This window comes from Ipomoea triloba, chromosome 4 (assembly GCF_003576645.1).
Source record: "Ipomoea triloba cultivar NCNSP0323 chromosome 4, ASM357664v1".
In the NCBI taxonomy this organism is placed as follows: domain Eukaryota; kingdom Viridiplantae; phylum Streptophyta; class Magnoliopsida; order Solanales; family Convolvulaceae; genus Ipomoea; species Ipomoea triloba.
Genome location: NC_044919.1, coordinates 7296340 through 7306880, shown reverse-complemented (window position 1 = coordinate 7306880; position 10541 = coordinate 7296340). Strand labels below are relative to the sequence as shown.

Genomic DNA, 10541 nt, shown 5'->3' with positions numbered 1-10541 from the left:
CTTTTTCAGAATGTCAGTACTTTCTAGCCGTTTGTCCACTTTTGTGCAAGGACAATTTGTCTTTTGTCCCTCAAAAGGTGACAATCATTAAATGCTCTTTGGGATCGTTGCATAGGACCCAAAATGACATTCAGTTATACCCATTCTCAAGGCAGTGGATAAGACAACTTATCAGAGAATGTCTTTGCCTTGGTTGTGAGAGAGAATGATTGACCTTATCATTTCTCTTAAACTCCTCGAGTCAATCACACTCTTGATTGCTCGGTCATAAAAGCTTGGCCCTTCCATGTTTCGACCTAAGATCTCAGTCTTCGGTTCTTCAAGTCTTCATTACTTCGCAGCTTCAACTCCTCGCATAGTTCACTCTTCGGTTTAAGTCTTCATGTCTTCGGTATATAAGACTCAAATCCTTAGAGATCAGAAAATGTTAAGGATTCGGTTACCCTGTAAGACTAAGATACAAAGCATAACCTATTCTAAAGACTGACACAAAAGTTAGGGGTTTCCTCGGATAGTTTGGTATCATGAAAATCAATGACTCGGGGTTCCTAACAGTGTGGACTAGTCAACCAAGTGAAATTAAAAATATAAAGCAATTTTTTTCCCCTTTCTTCTTCATTTGGCCGAATTCACAAGAGAAAAGAGAGAGAAAGATCATCATCTTCCTCCATTAAAGCTTCACCTTCCATAGCCAAAGTCCTTCACAAGTCTCAAGTCTTTCGGTAAAACTTTAATTTTATTCGGTAGAAAGCTTTATTTTCCTTCCTAGACCTTGAATCTAAGCTTAGTTTCTTAATATTTGTTGTTATGATGTTAAATTTTTCTCCTAGGGTTTTGAGTGAAAATTGGGGAAAAGGTCCAAGATTTGCTTTCTACGGTGTTAGTAAACTTTCTCAAGGTAAGGAATCCCTTAAGTAGGTTAAGGTCACCTGAAATTGGATAATTGATTGTTTGGTTGAAATATGATGAGATCTAGGTGGAAATATTGTGTAAATGATTGTATGTATAGTATATATGAAATTGTATTTTTCATAATATATAGGTATAAATTGTTGTGTTGAGGAGATGTGGTAGTTAATATGCCTAAATGTCTAAATTAGAGATGTTAGGTGTATTATATAATATATTTATGTACGTATAAGTATAGTATATTTATATATATATATATATATATATATATATATATATATATATATATATATATATACGTGTGATATATGTATATATGTAAAATCGTATATATGTGCATATATGTGTATAAATATGGGTATGTATGTATAATTAAAATAAAATGTTGTACTAGGTATATATATATATGTGATATATATGTTAATCTTGTATACCTATACGTATGTGTATTGTGGAAATTATACTATGTATATGGGTAGTATGTGCACTTTTATGGGAGTATGCCTAAATTGTGTGAGGCGTTATGTTGATTGCTTATATACATATATGAAGTATTATATACATATGTGAGGTGATAATGGAACAATGTGCGATAGTTACACTTTATTACCCCGGTGTATGGTAATTAGTGTACTATCAAAATGTTTTGAGAAATAAAACTTTTGGACAAAGTTAAGAGGGTTGAAGGATTTCAAGTTGGGACTTGGTTTTGTGGAATATGTCCAAAAAGTAATTTTTGACTCAAGGAAGATGAGGAAGAAGGAAAAATGTTTTCAAACCCTTAGTTTCTAGTAAAGTTGAGGAGGACCTTGATTAGCCTTCGGGTGGCTTAAAGTGCCCTTGCCCAAGGTTGTTATATATAGTATGATCATTCATACGGAAGGAGCGAAGTCTATTCGCCAGGTACTATATAACTCGTTTGGATGAGGAATTCCTGCGGGGGTGCGCACACTTAAAGTATAGTTACTCTAGAAAGTCCGGGTAGGTGTCGTTTCTATGGACCTAGTAGGGCCAGCTAGGGATCATTTTAACAAACCTTACGTCCAGGGGATCAGTGTTAGACCGGGTGATGAACACTGAACCCGAGTTCAATGATCCAAGTGGTCAAGAGAGGGAGTCAAGAGAATACTCCAAAGGCCTCACGCTTTCTACAAAGAAACTAAGTGGAGAATTTCGTATGAAAATGTAGTTACTCTATAGCTACGCTAAAGAGGGATGTGATGATTGTTTAAGCAAGAAAGGGTGTTGATGAACCCTCTTTGAGAAAAAGTTGGTGGAATTTCCCTACGAGAAAGGTTTTCAAGTATAGGGTGGTGATTAAATGCGAAGTCCATAAAATTTTTCCACTACTTGCTTATATGTGTAGATGATTAGTGATGCGTTGAGTAACGTATTTCTTGTTAAGCAATCCCTTATCCAAAGAAATTCTATTGTTGTTCCATTCTTAATTATTACTTGTGCAAATTATACTTGATAACCTGTTTGCAAGTAAAGGGTCAATGAGGAGTAAGGGTAATAAAGGTTTTGTTTAAATATACCTGTTTTGCAAACCTTTATTTAATTTTGGGTGACCCATGGATCCCTTACTTAGCCGTTGCGCTAACTACACTTCAATGTGTTTTTATTTAACAGATGTCATCTAGTGTGGGCTCCTGGAGCCCGATGAGCTCAGGGAGCTCATCTGAGTTTACATTCCCGACTATGGACTATGATGACTACACACAGTTCTTGATAGGCGAAGACCCCTACGTTCCTGGCTACGCTCCTGATCCTCCTGCTCCTCCTTTTCCGCAGTATAGCCCTCCCCCAGCTTATCCATCTGCACCCTCTTGCATTCCGGTTCGCAACTGGCAGCCGACTTTCCTGGATAATGCCCAAGCTAGGCATGGGTTTTATCCCATAGAGGTGTTAGAGGGGAGTGATCCCCTGGAGTTCGTCGTCTTTTATCCCTACCCGTGGGACCCAGTCCCCTAGAGAATTGGGATGAGTGGTCTATGGTGAACACTACTTGCTACTTTTTGGACCATCTCACCTGGTTCGCGGGTGAGTGGCATCTAGTATGGGGCACGTACACCGGACCGGTGTACCGCCTCTTAGAGTAGATGGTTCGTTGGGAAGGTCTTTGGAAGGACTTGTTTTGTGTAAATATTTTTTGTAGCCATAGTAAACTTAGTTGGCTAGTAAGGTTGTAAGTAACTTTAACCTTGGTGTTTTTTGGACCCTAGAGGTCAATTCTGGTATATATACATATTCGTAGCTAATCTAGCTACTTTTGTTTCTTTCTGCTGAAATGAATATATGGTTATGTCAAGTAGAAAGTGAGTGTGTGTGTGTGAAGCAGTTTTCTTCTTTAGCATGTGCATCTAGAGTAGACTCTACCGAGGTTGGACAGGGTTCAGTCTAGGTGTGGCGGTAACTACTCCGGATGTACGGTATAGCCGGGCCGGGGTGTTACACAGTGAATCAGATTTCCAGGAAAAATGCCTAATGGCACATGAAGTAGAAGAAGACGAGGTAACATCTAACTCCTTTGATTATGCAAATTCATCTATTTCTAGAGAATCTGTTAGGAATAAAAATGTAATAGTTTTGATGAGCCAATTTGTAATTTTAGAAATCCCCTATTTTATTTTTTAGAGTGTAGAGTCTAGACCAGGAAGACAAGTCATGACATTAGATTGGTTCGAATTATTGTGTTATAGAATACTTTTTGTATGAGTCTTGTAAGTTATTTGCTTGCACTATACACATGAGTGTATATGATCCAATAGACAAAGCTGAATTATCATTGCTAGAAGGCACGAGTTTGAATCCTATTGAGAACATTTTAAGCCTTGAAGAGCTAGTAGTGTCACGACTCAATTCCACAAAGAAAAGTCAACTTTATAGTCTTTGGAGGAACTTGTGGAGCTAGTTGTGGAGCAAGTCAAGCTCCATAGAGCTAGTCAAAGTCAAGAAGTCAAGGGCGAGAAGAAGATCAAGATCCACTATCTCTACACCATACGCTACACAATGCAAAGAAGGATCAAATATATTTATTTGATGGATATGATTAAATGAGTTGAAACGGATAAATGGTTAAAGGCTTGGAAATATGCCTATTGGTCTAGTGTTTGAATCCTACTTGTTACATTTTGCATGTCTCAAATATTTTACAAGGTCCAGTACGTGATGCCATGAACCAGAAGAAATTTGAAGGTGGTGATTTTCTGAAGATCATTGTTCATACTCAAGCAAGAGCCACCCGGAAAATATTTTGAAAGATCAACTTGCCCAAAGTCAAAAATATCAAGCTCTGAAGGATACAAAGTCTGCAATATCAAGCTGAGAAGGCAACAAAGTAAAAAATTGGAGGCTACAAGTTTCATGGATCAATCAAGCCGTAAAAGAAGACTTTGTGAGCAATTTGCAGAGGTAATATTTCTAAAATTACCAGCGGCATTAAATGAGCAGATCAAAATGGAGATTTTATAGATTAAATTGGCAAGTTATCAGATCAACGGTATGGTCATTAAATGAGGAGGTATGGCCATCAAAATCAGATTGGAATGACCAATCAGATCAAGTGAACGTTCAAAATTTGAATGTTCATAACGGGCAAATAATTCTTTGAATTATAAAAAGCCCAAGAAGACTTGAAGACAAGCACGGTTGAGATCTCAGACAAGGAATACATAGCACTACGAACCAAAAACGTGAAAAACTACAAGTGGTGCTACTGAGCGGTGAATGAGATAAAAATACAGAGTGCTGAGATATTGAGCTATACACGAGAGGATTTCAAGTCTTAGAAAAGAAATCTTTATTTCTTTGAACAAAAGTTGTATCTCTACTTAGAGTAGAAAGGAGTGTAGCTGGGTGCGTAACACTCGGGTGAACTAGGTGTAGCTTTGTGCGAAACACTTGGTTGGAACGTAGCTTTGTGCGTAGCGTTCGGGAACGTAGCTTTGTGCGTAGTGTTCGGGGAGCGTAGCTGTGTGCGTAGCGCTCGGGAGCTTAGCTTTGTGCGGAGAGCTCGTGGTTGAGTGTAGCTTTGTGCGTAGCACTCGGGAAGTGCTTGTGTAGCACTTGGAGTTTCACTATTGTATCTGGGTGATTGAAGATAGTGGAAATCTTTCTTGGAGAAGGAAGAAGTGGAGTAGGAGAATTACACCATCTCCGAACCACTATAAATCTCTGCCTCTATTTACTTTACTGCACTTTATATTTTTGCATGTTTTTAACTCACTAATCCTTTACGTACTGTGTTGATCATATCATCTGGGTTTGTGTGTTCCCACGTTCGCATGTGGCTCAAACTTTGCATACATATTCTTTGAGCTATTCTAAGGTTTTCCAACGTATTGCATGTCAAGTATCTCTTCAGTTTTACGCAGTTTTATTTTATAGCACTTTACCGTACGATATTCCGCTGCACATTTCAAGTTGAATTTATTCACTTGAAATCTCTGTTGTTGAAGTGTTATAAAGTTTTTAATTGTTAGAAAAGTCTATTCACCCCCCCCCTCTAGACTTTTCACCACCCTATCGGGACCAACAGAATCTATATTTCAATTAATGAAAGACTGTCAACTTGTTATGGACACTCATTCTCAACTCAAAGAGCGCAATGATTCTCTGATTCTTGAAAAAGATAAAATAAATGAGAAATTGCAAGATGCTTTACTTGATATGGGAAACTTGAAAGCTGAAAATATTCGCCTTCAAGAAGAGTGTAAAGCTAGAGAAATTAGAGAACATAATCTTAGGGAGACAATAGCATCATTTACACATTCATCCAAAATAATGAATAGAATGGTAAATATGCAAAAACCCTTAGGAGATAAAGCCGGACTGGGCTATGATCCTACATGTTCTAAAATTTCTGAAAAATTGACTAATTCTACTACTTCTTTAATTAATAAAGCTCAAGTAGTAAAGTTTGTCAAAAGTCAAGATAGCACTATGAGACAAGGAATTGGTTATCTAATCAGATAAGGAAATTGATAATACATATGTTAAGTCCATAATTAAAGGAGATTACAAAAATTATAATAATTATTCCAATTCACATATTATTATGCTAATTCACGTATTATTATGCAATACAATTGTGCAAATTATTCCAAATTGATTATTACGCATATGAAATTATCCTAATGGTTACTTTTGAATAAAATCTTAAAAATTATGTTAATTAATAAATTAATTCACACATTATATTTTTATTAAACTGTTTTTTTTTATACTTGCTGTATCTAATCAATCAAGGAAATTAAACATGCACATACTATGAACATAATTTTTTTAAAAAATTAAACATACACATATTACATCTATAATTAAACAAAATTAAACATACACATGTTATTTTATTAATAATAATATATACTCCTTAATTAATATAATTATTCATATTACATGGACACCATAATTAGTATAATAATTAAGAATAATATATACTCTTTAATTACCACTAGTATTTTCGCCCGTGCGTTGCACGGAATAAATTTTTTTATAATGTTTTAAGAATATTTAGATCGATATATAATTATATAAATTATAACATCAATATTATATAGTGCAAATGATGAATGGTTGGATCGATTATGTTTTCTAATGTTATCCTTGCTTGAATTCAAGCAAATAATTGGTCAATTACCCGTGCGATGCATATATAAATATTTTAAATTATATATTTAGATAATAAAATTAAAGATAGAATAATAAAAAAAATTCTAATATTGAACGTGTACAATTATTTTGTTATGTGATTAGTGTAAAGATATCACTCAATATAATATTTGTTCTCTTGTAATATTGAATTGCTTGTATATATTGATCGTCACAATATTTTACTAAAAGAACATATTATAAAATATTATGTTATTAGATATAACACATGATTTTAAAACATTTGAATTTAAATAAATCAGATCTGCCTAGATATAAACATAATTATGCAAATTAGACATACATAAAATATGCCAGTAATATGCATAGTCCACATATATTGTATACATGTCATTTAATATAGATACATGTAAAAGATAATCATTGTTATTATTTTAGTAATCTAATCTAAGTAAATACTAAATAAATAAATAAAATACAATAAATAAATGAATAAATAGAAAGTCCAATGAAATAAACCTATATATATATATATATATATATATATATATATATATATATATATATATATTTACAGCAGCTTATTAAAATTGTTTTCGACAAAACAAAAAAAAAATTATCTCAATCTTTTAACCCTAACACCCCGTACAATCGAATCAATCGTACCATAATTGTCAAGGCAGTACATTAGGCATTTATTCCATTGAGTAAAAACAAAGTAAGAACCAGTAAGAAAATATTAATTTTTTTTGAAGTTGGAATGGGTATTAAAGATGAATGACCCCTAATGACCATGTACTGTATTTCAAGTTTTGAATGTTGAATGAAGGGAAACTGCCACTTTGAAAAAAAAATATCTTTAATATTAGCTAAAATTTTAAACAACTCAAAGCAAAAATAATAAGTCCGTGAATATTATATATGTTCATAACTCACTGTATATGTTCATGTTTGTGTTTCAAAATAAATGGTTTGATCAATTTCATTAATCTAAAATAGGGTTCTAACATTTTATATCTTGATTTGTGTGACTCTAAATATATAGATAACATATAGATAATAAGTAAAACAATGATTCAAACACTATATATTTGAGATTTAATTTGGGACTTACCTTTGTCGGTGGTTTTTTGTTTCTTGTTGCCCCTAAGAATTGTTGACCCTGTGGGTTTCTTCATTATGTTGTTTGTTTGAATTGTGAGAAACTGATGCAAGAAAAAAAAAGTTAAAACTACTATTTAGTTGTTTATTTATATGATCAATAGTATTGAATTTGGAGTGAATAATTATAATATTATTATTTCTTTCCTTTATTAGATGTCTAAAATTATTACAATCAACAGTCATAATAGGTAATTTGGAGTATAATTATAGTTTTGATTTATTTCCTTGATTGAATTAAAAAAAAAAGCATTCTGTTGTGAACTTTCTTTAGAAGTTGGGTCATTAGTTCTTGCATATCTGGAAGATATCTGATCTCGAATTGAATGAACATTTCCTCTTGTAGCTCAGGTTGAAAATGGTATCGTATGCGTTTAGATCCTTACTCCTGAAACTAACACCCACCAGTCTTCCATGGCTTCCACTCTAATGAAAGAGGCTCCTCCCCACTCTCCAAGGCCATCTCAGGAGAAAAGCCTCAGGTTTCTGCTTCACCTAGCCATGGTGTTGCCCCTGCAGCAAAGTAATGTTTTTCTCCTTCCTTTATCATCCAAGAAAATTACTATCAGGGTTATATAGTGTCTCTGTCTTTTTTGGTTATATTATTTGCCATAATAATTACTGGTGCTCTTGGTTCTTAGTGCTTACTGCTTAGCCTAGAATTAGCTTAAATTCTTGTGTATTAGGTTTGTGACTTCACTGGCTCTGCATTTATGGGGGGAATTTCATTATTATGTGGAAAAAAGTTCATGCTTTTCCCATACTATTCATCTTTCTTGAGAATATTGCTTCTGTTTTTCCCTTTTCAAATTTCTAGCATTATGACTATAGTTATCCATTCATGGAACTGTTGGTTTTGGATATTTCTGTTGTATTTTCTTGTTCTGATTAGGGGTGGGAATTTCAGTTTTCGGATCAGATATGTTATTCAACTTTGCAGATTTGTATTACTTGAACTTGGATCTGGCCAATTGGCTAAAGAAAGAAGGAAGGTAGTTAAGAACCTAGCTAATATGACCACAACAAATTCATTCTTCTCGTGTTGTGCTTATTTTGGACAGGGCACAGGTGGTAGGATGGCCCCCAATTCGATCTTTTCGGAAGAATTCGGTGGTTACTAATCCTCCCAAGACCGAAGAAGGTCCAAATGGGAAATCGGGGTCGGGCTGTCTCTATGTCAAAGTCAGCATGGACGGTGCCCCTTACCTGAGAAAAGTTGACCTTAAGATCTACGGCTGCTATAAGGATCTGACTTTGGCTCTGCAAAAGATGTTTAGCTATTTTACTATCGGTAATCTCTTAGCTCGTTAACAGTATGCAAGAATAATTGCCTTGGAGTGTTTTTTCCCGACTGAGATTAATGTTTTGAAGTAAATTTTTTTTATATTGCTGTAAAAAAGAAGTGAAGAACTACTATGCAATAGAAATACGAACGATCACATAATCAACGTCATTGATAACTCGGGACTTATCTTTTTTTACCTTCATATTCAGGTCAATCGGGATCTCCGGGTGTTCATATCCGGGATGGAATGAGCAAAAGTAGATTGATGGTGACTGGATGCTCGTTGGTGATCTTCCATGGGAGTAAGTTTGGTTTTTCTTTGGTTATAGATTCTCCATTTCGGCCTTGAATATGCCCCCATTAGTACTATCCTTAATAAGTGAAAATATATTAAATGCGTTATGGAAAGTTCGAAAATGAAATATTGCTAAGTTTTGCAAAACAGCGGCAGCATTTTGAAGATTGTTTAAAAGAATAATACAAAAACATAACATCAAATTATAGCATGTATTAAACAAAAGTGTAAAACTTAACAGAATAAACCATCTGTTAAGTGTTAAGTCTATTCAAAGTAATAAAAACACCAAATGAAATACATATTGTTCATGCTTAAACAGCTCCAAAATAACAAAGGCTAGCATGGGTTGGGCTCATTCTTAGGCTTTTTCAAAGTCTTTGAAGATGATGAACAATCCATGTTTATTCTCTTCAAAGATTGCTGGTCAGGAGTGCTTTCATCAAGAATGATTACTTCTGGATTAGACGAAGGTATAACTTCTAGTGGTTCAATGCCCTGATTCAAAAAAATAATAAACATTAGCATAAAAGAATTTAAAACAGTATTTAAAAACATGTTAAATAGTACAAACTTGTCCAAAATTTTCATTGAATTCTTTTTCCTCAGCAAGCTTCCTAATCACACTGCCTTGTTCTCCCTTTTTGAAAGAATTGCTTATTGCTTCGTCAGCTTGCAATCCTAAAACAGTAAAAGCAGCATTTCCTCTGTACTTAAATTGATCCTCTCTTGTAACTATCCTGAACTTCATGGTCTTTCCAATTAATCCCTCAATCTCATTGGGCATACAACCCTCCTATGCCAACCAAATAAACATTAAATAGTATAAAATGTTTTTGACCTTCTTATCATCATAAATATCCATTAAAGAAGTCACTATGATATTCTCATTTGACATAGTTTTCAACGATCCTGATCCCGTGTTTCTAGATCTTGAGCTTATACTCTGTATTGGAGTCAAGAACCTAGACAAACTACTTAAAACAAATAACTTGTAATCATAAAAGATATTACCAAAAACATATTATACGGTGTGACTAAAGTAAATTGTATTAATACCTATCCTTGAAAGCAAAAAGCTCGGGGCATTCATAGTTGAATAAAACTCTAGTTGCAGTATACGAACTGGAAATCCTAATCTCACCATCTAATATACAAAAAGTATTTGTAAATAAATATATCCCACACAAATAAATAAAATAAAATATACCATTATGTTATTACTCACCATCAGTGACCCTAGCTCTACATAATTGTAGTATAACAATCAATGGGTCT

General features: G+C 34.0%; 1 pseudogene; it reads left to right on the top strand.

Annotated features, from left to right (window-relative positions):
* Positions 1-2610: 2610 nt before the first annotated feature.
* Positions 2611-9317, top strand: LOC116015725 (annotated as a pseudogene).
* The last annotated feature ends 1224 nt before the right edge of the window (positions 9318-10541 follow it).